Raw genomic sequence first — 16,455 nt, 5'->3', positions numbered from 1 at the left:
GAAAGGGATGCAACCTTTACCTAAATCAAATTCGGTCACAGGTGAAAAATATGATTTAGCTTACTTAACCCGTATCAACTCACCCCTTGGTTATGACTACAGAGAAGGAGACTTTATCCTGAAGTCCCCTTGCATCCTCTGGAAGGATGACTCCTTTGGGAAAACATTAAATTTAATAACTCAACACTTTAAATTCAGGGCCAAAAAGCTGCTTGACTCATATAAACATTAGCTACATCTTGGAGAGGGTGGGAATTGATGAGCTCAAGTAAGCTACTATTTATCCAGTTATACGGGCATTCAAGGAGGATTTCCAAAGTACCTCACTGCACCCTGACTTTTAGCCACCAGCACCCAAGATGCCCAAACATTTTAATAAGTGCAAGAAAATTTAAATATTAAAAAAATGGTGGCCAATCTTGCCATTATTTCTTTGGCTGCAGCTACAGGATGACAGCCAACATCTGTCAGTAATACTTTACCCAAGGACAAATAAAGCCATACATTAGACAGATTCAGCAAGGCCTACATTTCTGCCATTGTAGGCATAAGAAAGTACAGTTGTGTACACATACCATAAATGTACATGTTTGAGTGTATTCACTGTTGCAGTCATTACATTTGGGTAATCTGCTGACAGGTTGCCCTCAGTCGGCCTGAATTCCAAAGTCTTGGGTCCTGCGTCGGTTGCTGTCTCCTCCTTCCATGACATCAGGTCATCACGGGTATAAAACATGTAGCTGACACCATTTTATTTAGTTTTTCTTGCCCCAGATGTCAGGTGCCCGCAAAAAAGGTAGCAAAAAAAAAAAAAAAAAAAATTATATATATATATATATATATATATATATATATATATATATATATATATATATATATATTCACTTTATAACCTCGAAATGCTGAAATATCGAATTTCAGTATCTCGAGACTATAAAACCGAATCCACAAAACACCGACAAACAAAAGCGAAAACCACATAACCGAAAAACACTGCACAGACTACACTAAACATACAACACAACACCCACATCACAACATAAACAAAAACACACATACACAACTCACACACACATAAGCAGGGGCAAGCAAGCCCCTGCACCCCACCCTACCCCTACTTACATATACCAACTCTGTGATTGCACAAACACAACACAAAAGCTCACTCACACACGCACATTCTTCAATCCCTCACACACACTCTAACTCCCACTCAAAACCCTTACAAACCACTCACTTACCTGACATAACACCTACATCCACACACACCACGGCACCACCCACCAAAACACAAACACGACATTACGTGGCGCAACTTCATAACCGCCAATATGACATATCGAGATATGTGAAATTCACGATTATGAACGTTCTATTTCTAACATTCGACTTTATAGCTTGAGATACTGAAATTGACATTTCAGTATTTCGATGTATATATATATATATATATATATATATATATATATATATATATAGGTTCATGTCTATCGATTGACAACTCAGTATATCGACATCCACTTCACCAACATCTGAAATAACCGACACCGCAAATCACGGACATTTAACAGGTAAGAGAATTAAATTTAGCTAATCATGCCTACCAGACATGCATAACACTACCATACTTACTTAAACATGGTAGGCATGATTAGCGAATTTAAATGTCTTACCTGTTAAATGTCCGTGATTTGCGGTGTCGGTTATTTCAGATGTCGTGAAGTGGATGTCGATATACTGAGTTGTCGATAGACATGAACCCATATATATATATATATATATATATATATATATATATATATATATAGAGCGAGAGAGAGAGAGAGATACACACACATTATATATATATATATATATATATATATATATATATATATATATATACATACATACATATACATACATATACACACACACACACACACACACACACACACACACACACACACATATACATGCATCAATATAAACTTTACCTTCATCTACAAGCAAATACACCACATAGGTTGTAGAAGATAGAGAAGAAGATAGAGAAGGAAAGATAAACTCTAGAATGAAAGGGGGATGGTGGGAGGGTAACCTGGACTGCAACAGTGAATACACTCGAACATCTACATTTACGGTAAGTATACACAACTGTACTAGGTTCTTCATGTTTCACTGTTGCAGTCATTACATTTGGGTAGAATCCCAAAGCTATGGTTGGGAGGCTGGAGCTAAACAGCATTAGGTGCGGTTATAAGGCCCTGCAGAACTGCAGTGGCAAAGCCTGCCCTGGACTTAGAGTAGAGAGGCAAATGATAATGCTTTGTAAAGGTGTGAACAGAACTCCAAGTAGCAGCCACTAGAATGTCTTTGGTTGGTACTCCTCTGAGAAAGGCTGCTGACGTAGCTGTAGCTCTGGTGAAATGAGACCTAATGCCCTTGGGCACAGGTTTACCATGGTGCAAGTAGAAGAAACGGATGCAGTGGCTTATCCACTTTGAAATTGTCTGCTTTGAAATAGCCTTTGCTTCTGATCCTGCAGCACATGTCACTAGTAATTGCTTAGTTTTTCTTAGAGCTTTAGTCCTGCTCAAGTAGAATCACATCTGTCTGTGTACGTCCAAGGAATGCAGAATTCTCTCCCCCTTGTTCTGTGTTATTGGATAAAAGGTTGGCAGATTAATTTTTGGTTAAGAGCCACACTGGAAACCACCTTAGGCATAAAAGTAGGATTTGTCCTCAGACACCCTGTCAGGGTAAAATATTATAAAAGGCTCTACAGCCATGAGGGCCTGTAGCTCTGAAACTCTTCTTGCTGAAGTAATTGCTAGTAGCAGAGCTGTTTTCCATGATAAGAACTTTATATCAGCGGAAGCAGCTGGTTCAAATGGAGGCAGGGTGTGCTTCTCCAATACATAATTGAGGTCCCATGCAGGTAATGGTGATCTTCTAGGAGGCCTTAAATGTTTGGCTCCTCTAAGATACTGCTTTAGTAAATGATGAGAAAAGACTGGTGACTCTGTATTGTAATGAGCCGAAATGGCAGAGGCATGGATTTTAATTGATGAGAAAGATAGGCCTTTGTCAAGCATCTCAGTTAAGTATTGTAATATCTGAGGAATATTTGGTTCTACTGTATCAGTTCCTTATGCTTGATTCCAAGCACAGAATCTCTTCCATTTATCAGCATAGGACTTTCTAGTACTAGGCCTTCTGGCTTCCAAAATGACATCCATCACAGCTTTACTGAGAGGAGTTGTTTGTATAACTACATGATCAGCCATGCTGCCAGGTTCAGTGTCTGGAGTTGATTGTACAGGATCTGACTGTTTTGCTGGGACAGTAGTTGAGGTCTTTGAGGTAAGGTCCAAGCTGAGTATTGCGACAAGTTCCTTAGGACTGGGTACCAGTATTGACGGGGCCAGTCCGGGGCAATAAGTATCATCTTTGGTTTCTCTTGTCTGACTTTTAGGAGGACCTTGGGAAGAAGAGGCAGAGGAGGAAAGGCGTAAACTGACAGGTTTTTCCAACTGAAGGATAGGGCATCCACTTTCCATGCTTGTCTGTGATCAGTCCTTGTGCAGAATCTTTTCAATTGATAATTTTGAGGAGAGGCAAAATCTATTTCTGGGCTCCCCTATTTCTCTGTTATCATGCTGAAGACTTGTGGATTTAGTTTCCACTTGTGAGGGTCCATAAGTTTTCTGCTTAAATCATCTGCCAGAGTATTTTGCTTTCCTGGCAGGAATTGAGCTTGAAGATGTATTTGGTAGGTCAAAGCTGTGTCCCACAGTGCCATGGCTAATCTGCAAAGGGGGTAGGAGTGTGTGCCCCCTAGCTTGTTTATATACCACATGACCATGGTGTTGTCCATCTTTATCAGTAGTTGTCCTGGATTAAGTAAGTCCTTGAAGGCTGTTAGGGCATTTTGAACAGATAGCATCTCTTTCTGGTTGATATGTAGATGCATTTGTTTTGGGGTCCATATGCCCTGAATGCATCTTCCTGCCATGTGGGCCCCCCAGGCATAATCTGATGAGTCTGTTGTTAAGGTTTGGCTGGCAGGGTGTAGAGTGAAGGCCCACCCCATGTTTTGGTGACATGCCTTTGCCCACCATAGAAATTCCTGATGTAGGCAGGGTATGAGAGGAATCATTGTTTCAAGACTGTGAGCATGTTGACTCCATAAACCTTTTAGGTACCACTGAAGTTTCCTCATATGCAGTCTTGCATATGGAATCAGTAGGATGCAGGATGCCATGAAGCCCAAAGCCTGCAGAATTTGTCTTGCAGATATCTGGGTTTTTGTTGCCATCAGTTTGAAGTAAGTAGTCAGTTGCCTTTGCTTGTCTGGCATGAGGTAAGCCATCTGGGCAGTTGTATTCAAGCTTGCACACAGGAATGTTATCTTTTGAGAGGGTACCGGTTATGATTTCTTTTCGTTTATTGTGTACCCTAGGCATGTTAGAAGCCTTTTCACAAATGCCAGGTGTTGAAGAAGAATGTCCTTGCTCTCTGCTTGAATGAGACAGTCGTCCAAGCAAGGGTATATTTGTATACTTTTTTGTCTGCAAAATGCAATTACTGGTGCCAGGCACTTTGTGAAGACCCTGGGTGCAGTAGATAAGCCAAAGGGCAGTGCAGAGAATTGGTAATGCATTAAGCCAGCCTTGAATCGGAGGTATCTTCTTCACGATTGTCTTATTGGGACATGCAGGTATGCCTCTTTTAGGTCTAATGTCACCCGCCAAGCATTCTTGCCCAGCATGGGCAGAAGCTGCTGCAAAGTCAGCATTTTGAATTTTGGAATGTCCAGGTATGTGTTCAAAATGGATACCAGCAAATACTCCCCATAGGTAGTAAAGGGTAGAAGACATAGGTACGTACCAGCAAGTAAGAGGGGAAAGAGGGAGGGTAACCTGGACTGCAGCAGTGTTTACACTCTAACATCTACATTTATGGTACGTACAAAACTGTACTATGTTCATCGTGTTACACTGCTGCAGCCATTACACTTGGGTGGAATCCCAAAGCTGAGGTAGGGAGGCTGGTTTTATAAGGCATTAGGGGTGGCTATAAGGCCCTGCAGCACAGCAGTGGTGAAGCCAGCTCTGGATTTGGAGTATAAAGGCAAATGGTAATGCTTGGTGAAGGTATGCACAGAACTCCATGTTGCTGCTTCCAAAATCTCCTTGGTAGGTACTCCTCTGAGGTAGGCAGTTGAAGTGGCCGTTGCCCTGGTGGAGTGAGATCTAATGCTGCTAGGTACAGGTTCCCATGGTGAGTATAGCAGAAACGTATACAATGTCCTATCCATTTTGAGATAGTCTGTTTTGAAATGGCTTTTCCCCGTGCTCCTGTAACATATGCTACCAATAATTGCTCAGTTTTTCTGAAAGCTTTGGTTTTGTCCAAGTAGAAGCATAAAGTACAGTTTTGTACCTACCATAAATGTAGATGTCCGATAGGAATGCATCTGCAGTCATTACAAATGGGTTGTCCTGTCGTCAGGCAGCCCTTCGGTCGGCCGGATTCCAAAGTCTGGGTCTGGCCTCGGCTGGTGTCGCACTTCACCCGACGTCATAGCTGTAGTTATTCGGGTATAAAGGCATCAGCCGACGCCATTTTCCTCAGTGTTTCTTGCCCCAGATGCCAGGTACCCTCTTGGAAGGCTAAATTTGGATAAATGCCAATGATTCCAAATAGTAGAGAGCAAACACAAAAAATAAGCATGTATGTACATATATACAAACAAATACACCATAATAGATCCCCCCCAAGCTAGATGAAGGCTGGCAAATCCCCTCTGAGGTACTCCTAGGGTAAGGAGGGTGGGTAATCCTGACTGCAGATGCATTCATATCGGACATCTACATTTATGGTAGGTACAAAACTGTACTATGTCCTTCAAGGATGCATCTGCAGTCATTACAAATGGGTAGAATACCATAGCTAAACAAGGGGAGGAGGAAAGAGTACAGATTATGGTGTAGCTAGGATCCCTTGCAAAACAGCAGTGGCAAAACCTGCTCGGGATCTAGAGTATAAAGGTAAATTGTAATGCTTGGCAAATGTATGCACGGAGGTCCAAGTAGCAGCCTCTATAATGTCCTTGGTAGCCACTCCTCGTAAGAAAGCTGTGGTAGTGGCTGTAGCCCTTGTGGAGTGAGGCCTGATGTTCTCTGGGGTTTTCTTTCCATGGTAGGAGTAACAAAATCTAATGCAATTTCCTATCCATTTGGAGATTGTCTGTTTTGAAATTGGTTTTCCTTCCTTTCCTGAGGCATATGCTACCAGAAGCTGGTCAGTTTTTCTATTGGACTTAGTCCTGTCCAGGTAGTAGCGTAACTGTCTGTGTACATCCAAGGTATGCAACAGTCTTTCTCCCCTGTTCTGTGGGTTTGGGAAGAATGTAGGTAGGTGGATAGCCTGATTTAATGACACTCTGGATACCACCTTAGGCATAAATGTAGGATTTGTTCTCATGGACACTCTATCTTGATGGAAGATCAGGAAGGGTTGCACTGCCATTAATGCCTGTAGTTCAGAGACCCTTCTTGCTGAAGTTATTGCCAGCAGGAAAGCAGTCTTCCAGGATAAGTATTGTAATTCTGCTGTTGCTGCTGGCTCGAAAGGAGGAAGTGTCAATTTTTCTAGCACAAAGTTCAAGTCCCATGCTGGCAATGGTGGTTTCCTGGGAGGTTTTACATTTTTAATTCCTCTCAGAAACTGTCTGAGCAGGGGATGAGAGAAGACAGGAGGATCCAAGCTGTATTGTGCTGAAATAGCTGATGCATGTATCTTGATGGAAGAATAGGACAGGCCTGTGTGGAAGAGCTCTGCCAAGTACTCTAGGATGTTGGCCATGTTTACCAGAGACACATCTTCTCCCTTTGCAGTACTCCAAGTGAGATATCTTTTCCATTTTGCTGCATAATTCTTTCTTGTTGAAGGTCTGCGAGCCTCCAGGATTATGTCTTTAACCCTTTGGGATAAATTTGGGTTATTTTCTGTTATGTAATGTTCCAGGCAGTTAGCTGCAGAGTTTTCAGGTTTGGATGCAGGATGTTGTAGTTGTTCTGTGTTAACAGTAATGGGATTAGGGGTAGTGTCCATATTTGTTCCCGAGACATGCTCCTCAGCAATGGGTACCAATGTTGTCTTGGCCAGTCTGGAGCTATCAGGATGATCCTTGGACGGTCCTCTTTGATCTTCAGAAGCACCTTGTGCATCAAAGGAAGTGGTGGAAATGTATGCTATCATGTTTTCCAACTGAAAGATAGGAGTCCACCTTCCAAGCAAGTGGGTGGTACGTCCTTGTGCAGAATTTCTTTAGCTGGTGGTTGAGTGGGGATGCAAACAAGTCTATTTGTGGTAATCCCCATTCCCTTGTTATGGCTTTGAAGATGTCCGGATGAAGCATCCATTCGTGGGCATCTGTGGTTGTTCTGCTTAATAGGTCTGCTAGAATGTTTTCTTTTCCCGGTACAAAAATTGCTTGTAACTGAATGTTGTAGCTCAGGGCCACATCCCATAGGTCCAGTGCCAGCCGGCATAGAGGATATGAATGGGTGCCTCCCTGTTTGTTGATGTACCACATAACTGTGGTGTTGTCTGTCCTCATCATCAACTGACCTTCTTGGAGAAATGGTCTGAATGACTGGATTGCCAATTTTACTGCCAGCATTTCCTTTAGATTTATGTGTAGGCGCAGCTGGTCTTGAGTCCATAAGCCTTGTATGCACTTGCCCAGCATGTGTGCCCCCCAACCGAGGTCTGAGGCATCTGTCGTGATGGTTTGGCTTGGTTGGCTGTTGCAGAAGGGCAATCCTGCGTTTGATTGACAGGCCTGAGCCCACCATAGGAACTCTTGTTTCAGGCATGGGATTATTGGAATTTTGGTTTCTAGGCTGTGCTTGTGTTGGGACCACAAATTCCTTAGGTACCACTCTAGCTTTCTCATATGCAGTCTGGCATGAGGGACCAGAATTATGCAGGATATCATGAAGCCTAGAGCTTGCAGTACTTTTCTTGCAGTTAAGTGGTTCTGCTTTGTTAATGCCAAGAAGTAGAGAGGTAGTTGCTCTTTCTTTTCTGCAGTTAGGAATGCCATTTGTTTTGATGTGTCCAGCTCTGCACCCAGAAAGGTTACTCTTTGGGATGGAATCAGCCTTGACTTTTTTATATTGACTGTATATCCCAAGGCTTGCAGCAGGTAAATGACTCTTTGTAAGTCTTCTGCTAGCTTGCTTTTGTTGTCCGCTTGTATCAGGCAGTCGTCCAGGTAGGGATAAATTTGGATTCCCTGAAGTCTGCAATGAGCAATTACTGATGCCAGGCATTTTGTGAACACTCTGGGCGCAGTAGATAAGCCAAAGGGCAATGCTGAAAATTGATAATGCTCTGATCCTGCAAGAAATCTGAGGTATCTTCTGCAAATTGGTCTTATGGGGACGTGCAGGTATGCCTCCTTGAGATCTAGAGTTACCAGCCAAGACTCCTTGCCCAGCATGGGAAGAAGCTGCTGTAGGGTCAGCATTTTGAATTTTGGAACAATAAGGAATGTGTTTAAAACGGACAGGTCTAGAATGGGTCTCCATTTGTTTTCTTTTCTTGGTACCAGGAAGAGTCTGGAATAAAATCCCTTTCCTTGCTCCACAGATGGTACCTTTTCCACAGCTCTCATTCTTAATAGCTGAGATATTTGTTTTAGAGCTTCTGTCCTTTGAGTAGGTGGTAGGTTTGGCATTCCTCTCTTCCCTGGTAGAGTATGGAAATGGAATCTGTAACCTTGGTCTATAGTTTGCAAAATCCATTTTTCCCTTGTGATGCAATGCCAGTTTTTTGAAAATAAGGTTAATTTTCCGCCTAAGGGTGCTTCTAGTTGTTCCCTGGTAGGCGGTGCCACTGTCAAGTCACTGTGATTGAGGTGTTGTAGTGGTGGTGGCTGCGTCCGTGCCTCGCTGGTTGTTACCTTGCCATTGGCGTCCCCTGTAGGCACCCCTGGATTGATTTCTGCCTCTTGAATGCCTATTCCTGCCTCTCTGAGCCTTTGAGGAGTCTGGAAAGGACCAATTCTTGGAGGGCCAGTTCCTGCTAAACCTTGGAGGTTGAACCTGTAAGAAATCTTTCACCGTTTGTACAGATTTCGCCTTCTCTTCCATCTTTTTTAGTACCTGCTGAGCAGGGGAACCAAATAAATTGACCTTGTCCATGGGTGCATCCAAAAGCTTTGATTTGACATGGTCTGGTAATGCCTGTTCTTTCAACCATGCATGTCTCCTGATAACTGTGCCAGTCATGGCTGATCTAAAGGAAGCCTCCAGTGCATCATAGCCACATTTTAACGAATGGTTACTAACCTGCTGTATGTTATGTACCATTTCCTGAACATATTTTTTATCTAAAGATTCTTCAGAGGAAAGCTTTTAGTTAACTGGTCAAGCATAAACTCTTGATATTGAATCATATGAAATTGGCAGTTCAAAGCCCTAGCTGACAAGGTAGGAGAAGTGTAAACTTTTACCCCATCTCTAAGGACCTGGATTCCCTTTCAGAGGGGAGGGGGTTTTTAGTAGAAGTAGCAGCTACAGCTTTAGGGCCCTGGGCGATAGTCTCTGGATCTGCAAAAGAAGCCTTGTATAAATGGTGATGAGTGTCCGGGACCCTGTAGAACCTATCGGGCTTAGCAGGAGCCGGAGGTAATGAATCAGGAGCAGTGCAAGCATCATTAAATGCATCATCTACAACAGAAAGAACTGGAGGTATAGCTAAAGGCCTATGTTGTGGAAAATGTAGAAAGGTTCTAAGCCTTTTTCTGGAGTCTGAGAAATCTTGGCCCTGCCACTGAAATTGTTCCCTCATAGCATGCAAGGTTTCCCCAAAGGAAAATTCCTCAGGTGGAGAGGCTGAAGGAATGGACTCTTCCACATCAGAGTCTTCGTAAGGAGAAGAAGAAGCCTCAGGAAGGTCTGTATGTTCTGATTCATCAGAGGAACCATCAGAGGATACTGGTTCAGGGGGCTCTGCTCTAGGCCTCTTTTCTGGAGGTGGGAGAGAGGACCTGTCTGGATGAGGCTGGGATCCACGAATTAAGGAAATTAAATCCTCAGCCAAAGAAAGCATATGAGAGGTAGTGCTGGGCCTGTGTGTGGGGGGTTTGGCAGGCCCAGTTTTTGAAGCTTTGGCTGCTTTAGCCCTGGCAAAGGCCTTAATAGACATGGCTGCAGGAGGCCTAGCAGCTCCACGTGCAGGGGTGGAAATATCCAGGGGAATTGTGTCTGATAATTCCTGAGAAACCGCAGCAGAGGGCTGGATTTCAGAAGCTGATTCTACCAGGTTAGAGGAGGCCTCGGTAGAAGGCATGGTTTCGGCTGGAGAAAGAACCGCTTGCTCGGTTTCGGCCGAAACCGAGACACTCGCGGTTTGCTTAATCGCGGTTTCGGCCGAGACCGTGGACCACGAGTGTCGGTCCTTTTCTTTTCGTTTTTTGGAAATTTGCGTTGTCGGAGGATCCGACGGCATAATGTAGGCAAAATCAGAGCCGAAAATTTGTTCAGCAAACTCCGAACGGCGTCTAAGCGTCCGTCGGTTAAAAGAAGCGCAGGCTAGACAAGCTGCTACGTCGTGGTCTGGGCCTAAACAATGTATACTGTAGGAGTGGAAATCTTTATGAGGTATTTGTTTCCCACAAGATAAACAGTTATTCACTTTCTCTGACATCGGCTGAGGCAAGAAAGAGTCCCCAACGGGGTACTTAGCTTATTAGAAGTCTTCGAAGTAGTATTCGGTAGTAGTAATCTCTCGATCTGACCGACCGGCACTTGCGAACAGCTTCTGCTTCGGGCGCCACGCGGCAAGAAAGACTGAGGAAAATGGCGTCGGCTGATGCCTTTATACCCGAATAACTGCAGCTATGACGTCGGGTGAAGTGCGACACCAGCCGAGGCCAGACCCAGACTTTGGAATCCGGCCGACCGAAGGGCTGCCTGATGACAGGACAATCCATTTGTAATGACTGCAGATGCATCCTTGAAGGACATCTGCCTGTGAATGTCCAAAGAATGTAGTAGTCTCTCCCCTTTGTTCTGTGGTTTTGGATAAAAAGTTGGCAAGTGAATAGTCTGGTTCAGAGCCACACTTGACCACCTTTGGCATAAACGTAGGGTTAGTTCTTAAAGACACCCTGTCCTGGTGGAAAATGAGGAAAGGTTCCACTGCCAATAGTGCCTGTAATTCTGAAACTCTTCATGCTGATGTTATTGCCAGTAGCAGAGCAGTTTTCCAAGAGATGTATTTTAATTCTGCTGTGTTAGCTGGCTCAAAGGGAGGTAAAGTTAATTTTTCCAAAACAAAGTTGAGGTCCCAAGTTGGGGTAGGTGCTCTACGGGGTGGTCTTATGTTTTTAGCCCCTCTGAGGTACTGTTTGAGCAAAGGATTTGAAAAAATTGGTGGATCCGTATTGTAATGAGCAGAAATAGCTGAGGCGTGGATCTTGATGGATGAGAAAGAGAGGCCCTTGTCCAGCATCTCAGTTAAATATTGAAGTATCTAAGGAATGTTTGAGACAAGAGAGTCAAGGTTGTGCACCTGGTTCTAGGCACAGAATCTCTTCCATTTATCTGAGTAGGCTTTCCTGGTGCTAGGCCTTTTGGCCTCCAGAATGACATCCATAACAGCTTTGGAGAGAGGCATTGCTTCCTTGACTAAGGAATTTTCCATGCAGCTAGGTTTAAGGTCTTTAGCTGGCTGTGAAGTATCTGATTGTTGTGCTGTGTCAGCAAATGTGGGATTTCCTCAGGCAGCCCTTCGGTCGGCCGGATTCCAAAGTCTGGGTCTGGCCTCGGCTAATGTCGCACTTTCCCCGACATCAGAGCGTCTGGGGTATAAAAGCATTGGCCAACGCCATTTTCCTCAGTTTTTCTTGCCCCAGATGCCAGGTGCCCTCTAAGGAAGGCTAAAATTTGGAGATATGCATTGCAAAAACAAATCCAAACATGCACAGTACTATAAAAACAAATACACCATAACAGATCCCCCCAGCTAGCTATAAGAGGGGTAAGTACCCAAGAAGTATACCACAGAGGGGAAGGAGGGAGGGTAAACCTGACTGCAGATGCATACCTATCGGACATCTACATTTATGGTAGGTACAAAACTGTACTATGTCCTTCAAGGGTGCATCTGCAGTCATCACATATGGGTAGAATACCATAGCCAATCTGGGGGTGGAGGTACTAAGTAAAGGATGGTGTAGCTAAGATACCCTGCAGGACTGCCGTAGCAAAGCCTGCTCTGGATCTGGAGTATAAAGGTAAATTGTAATGCTTGGCAAATGTATGCACGGAGCTCCATCTAGCAGCTTCTAAAATGTCCTTGGTAGCCAGCCCTCTTAGGAAGGCTGTGGCTCTCGTGGAATGAGGTCTAATGTCAGCTGGCACAGTTTTTCCATGAAAGGAGTAACAAAAACGAATGCAATTTCCTATCCATTTTGAAATTGTCTGTTTGGAAATTGCTTTTCCTTGTGCCCCAGCAGCATATGCTACAAACAGCTGGTCAGTCTTTCTGTAACTTTTAGTTCTGTCCAAGTAGTAGCGCAACTGTCTGTGTATGTCCAGGGTGTGCAGAAGTTTCTCCCCTTTATTTTGAGGTTGTGGGAAGAATGTAGGCAAGTGAATAGCTTGGTTCAAGGATACCCTGGATACCACCTTTGGCATAAATGTAGGATTGGTTCTCAATGAAACTCTGTCCTGATGAAAGATAAGAAATGGCTGTACTGCCATTAGAGCTTGTAACTCAGATACTCTTCTTGCTGAGGTTATGGCCAGAAGGAAGGCAGTTTTCCAAGACAGAAACTGTAGACCTGCAGATGCTGCTGGTTCAAAGGGAGGAAGTGTTAGTTTTTCCAACAGGAAGTTAAGGTCCCAAGTAGGTAGAGGTGGTTTCCTTGGAGGATTGATGTTTTTGATTCCTCTTAGAAACTGTCTCAGGAGAGGATGAGAGAAGACAGGTGGATTAACATTGTATTCTGCTGAAATTGCTGAGGCATGTACCTTAATGGAAGAGTAAGACAGGCCGTTGTGGAACAATTCTGCCAAATATTCCAGTATATGTGCCATGTTCATCACTGTCACATCTAGGCCCTTTGTTGTGTTCCAACAGTGAAATCTTTTCCATTTTGCTGAATATGCCTTCCTTGTGGAAGGCCGTCGAGCTTCCATAATAATATCCTTCACTCTCTGGGATAGCTTATCCTGAGGAGGAGTCATGGTATTTTCCAGGCAGTTAGCTGCAAGGTTTTCAGGTTGGAATGCAGAGTCTTTAAATTGTGCTGCGTCAGTAGAAGTGGCCATAGGGGGAGAGGCCACAGTTTCATCTGTGACCTGCTTTTTAACAGTGGGTACCAGTGCTGTCTTGGCCAGTTTGGAGCTATCAGAATCACTCTGGGCTGCTCTGTCCTGATCTTCAGTAAGACCTTGGTCATTAATGGGAGAGGTGGAAAAGCATACACTGTTAGAGCTTTCCAGCTGAAAGAGAGAGCGTCCACTTTCCATGCTTGTGGGTGGTATGTCCTTGAGCAGAATTTCTTTAGTTGATGATTGTGGGGGGAGGCGAACAGATCTATTTCCGGCCTTCCCCATGATTGTGTTATGAGTAAGAAGATGTCTGGGTGCAGCATCCATTCGTGTGCATCCATGATATTTCTGCTTAAGCTGTCTGCCAGTATATTGTCTTTCCCTGGCACGAACTGGGACTGCAGCTGTATATTGAGTTTCAAGGAAAGTTCCCATAGATTCATTGCCAGTCTGCAAAGAGGGTAGGAATGGGTGCCTCCTTGCTTATGTACCACATAACTGTGGTGTTGTCTGTCCTTATGAGTAGGTGGCCTTGATGAAGAAAAGGTTTGAAGGCCTCGATTGCTTGTATCACTGCCAGCATTTCCTTTTGGTTTATGTGCATGCGCAGCTCTCTTTGTGACCATAGCCCTTGGATACATCTGCCCTCCATGTGTGCTCCCCAACCTTGGTCTGAAGCGTCCGTAGTGATGGTTTGGTTGGCTCTTGGCTTGCTGAAGGGCAACCCGCTGTTCGACTGGCAGGCTTGGGCCCACCACAGAAATTCCTTTTGGAGGCATGGAATGAGTGGGATCAAGGTTTCTAAGCTGTGACTGTGCTGAGTCCATAAACTCCTTAGGTACCATTGTAATTTTCTCATATGCAGCCTTGCTTGTGGGATCAGAAGAATGCAAGAAGCCATGTAACCCAGGGCCTGCAGGATTTTCCTTGCAGTCAGCTGAGTTTGTCTTGTCAGATTCTTGAAGTAATCCGGTAGTTGTTTTGTTTTTCTTCTGTGAGAAAGGCCATTTGGGTGGTTGTGTCTAGATCCGCACCCAGAAAAGTTATTCTTTGGGATGGAACAAGTCTTGATTTGTGGATGTTGACTGTATATCCCAAGGCCTGCAGTAGGTGGATGGCATAATCCAAGTCCTTTAACAAAGTTTGCTTGCTGTCCGCTTGTATAAGGCAGTCGTCCAGATATGGGTAAATTTGAATAGCTGAATTCTGCAGTCTACAATTACTGATGCCAGGCATTTCGTGAATACTCTGGGCAGTAGATAAGCCAAACGGCAATGCTGAGAATTGATAATGCTCTGACCCTGCAAGAAATCTGAGGTGTCTTCTGCAACTTTGTCTGATAGGGACATGCAGGTATGCCTCCTTGAGGTCTAGAGTCACCAGCCAAGACCCCTTGCTCAGCATGGGAAGGAGTTGCTGTAGAGTCAGCATTTTGAATTTTGGCACAATGAGGTAAGTATTCAGTGCGGACAAGTCGAGAATAGGCCTCCATTGATTTTCTTTTCTTGGAATAAGGAATAATCTGGAGTAAAATCCTTGGCCTTGTTCTGAACGAGGTACCTTTTCTATAGCTTTCATTTGTATTAAGTTGGAAATTTGTTTCAAAGCCTCTGCCCTCTGATTTGGTGGCAGGTCTGGCATGCCTTTTCTTTTTGGCAATGTGTGGAAATGGAACCTGTATCCTTTGTCTATTATTTGCAGTGTCCATGTGTCCCTTGTAATGCTGTGCCAATTTTTTGAAAATAAAGAAAGCTTTCCGCCCAAAGGTGCTTCTAATTGAGCCCTGGTCGGCGGAGTCAAAACAAAGTCATTGAGTCTGTCCTGGTGTAGCAGTTGTAGTTCCTGCACTACCTCTCTGGTTGGGAGGCTGCCATTGACGGCCTCTGTAGGAGCCTCTAGCTTGCCCTCTACCTCTGGCACGCATATTCCTCTGAGATCTGTCTGAGTCCGGAAAGGACCAATTCTTAGTAGGCCAATTTCTGCTGAATCTCGGTGGTTGGACTTGCAGAAAGTCTTTGACTGTTTGCACAGATTTTGCCTTTTCTTCAAATTTCTTTAAGACCTCTTGAGCCGTGGAACCAAATAATTTTTGCTTTTCCATAGCAGCATCCAAAAGCTTAGCTTTAACATGGTCTGGCAGAGATTGTTCCTTCAGCCAGGCATGCCTACGTATGACTCCACCTGTCATAGCTGACCTACATGAAGCTTCCAATGCATTATAACCACACTGCAAGAAATGGTTACTAACCTGCTGGGAGTTATGTACCAGATCCTGAAGGGATTTGCGATCAAGGGGTTCAGAAGAAGGCAGTTTCTTATGCAATTCATCTAACAAATACTCTTGGTACTGTATCATATGAAATTGACAATTTAATGCCCTCATGGAAAGAGTTGCAGAAGTATACACTTTCTTACCCCATCTCTCTAAAGCTCTGGACTCCCTTTCAGAGGGTAGAGGATTTCTAGCAGTGGCAGCTGCAACCTCTTTTGGGCCCTGGGAAATAGTTTCTGGATCAGCAGAGTGGGCCTTGTATAGGTGTAGATGCGAGTCCGGGTCCCTGTAGTACCTATCAGGTTTGGCAGGAGCCGGAGGGAGAGAGTCAGGGGCTGTACTAGTATCAGAGTACACATCATCAATAGCATTCAAAACAGGAGGTATAGCTAAAGGCCTATGCTGAGGTAAATGTAAAAAGGTCCTTAATCTCTTTCTAGAATCAGAGAATTCCTGACCCTGCCATTGAAAATGTTCTCTCAGAGTGTAATGTCTCTCCAAAGGAAAACTCTTCAGGAGGGGAGGCTGAGGGAATAGATTCTTCAGCATCAGAATCCTCGTAGGCCGAATAAGCCTCCTCCTGGTGGTCTGAAAGAGTAGAGCCATCAGTGGACTCATCTGATGAGTGGGGGTCAGAGGGCTCAACCCTGGGCCTTTTGTCTGGAGGTGGTTGAGAGCCCCTGTCCAGATGAGGTTGAGAACCTCTAATTAAGGAGATAAGATCCTCTGCTAAGCTAAGAATCTGTGAGCCAGTAGAAGGTCTCTGAGAGGTAACCTTGGGAGGCAAAGCTTTAGTAAGTTTAGCAGCTTTAGCCCTAGAGAAAGCCTTAATGGACATGGATG

The 16,455-nt window shown here is 44.2% G+C and overlaps 1 protein-coding gene across 2 annotated transcripts in view; it reads right to left on the bottom strand.

Moving 5' to 3' along the window:
- LOC122787658 (retinoic acid receptor alpha) overlaps positions 1–16,455 on the bottom strand; it is an 882,458-nt gene that overhangs the window by 773,715 nt on the left and 92,288 nt on the right. The window lies entirely within an intron of this gene.

Source organism: Protopterus annectens, chromosome 13.part0, assembly GCF_019279795.1.
Source record: "Protopterus annectens isolate FY-2018-M chromosome 13.part0, PAN1.0, whole genome shotgun sequence".
NCBI classification, from domain to species: Eukaryota; Metazoa; Chordata; order Ceratodontiformes; family Protopteridae; genus Protopterus; species Protopterus annectens.
This window is presented reverse-complemented; position numbering and strand designations above follow the sequence as displayed.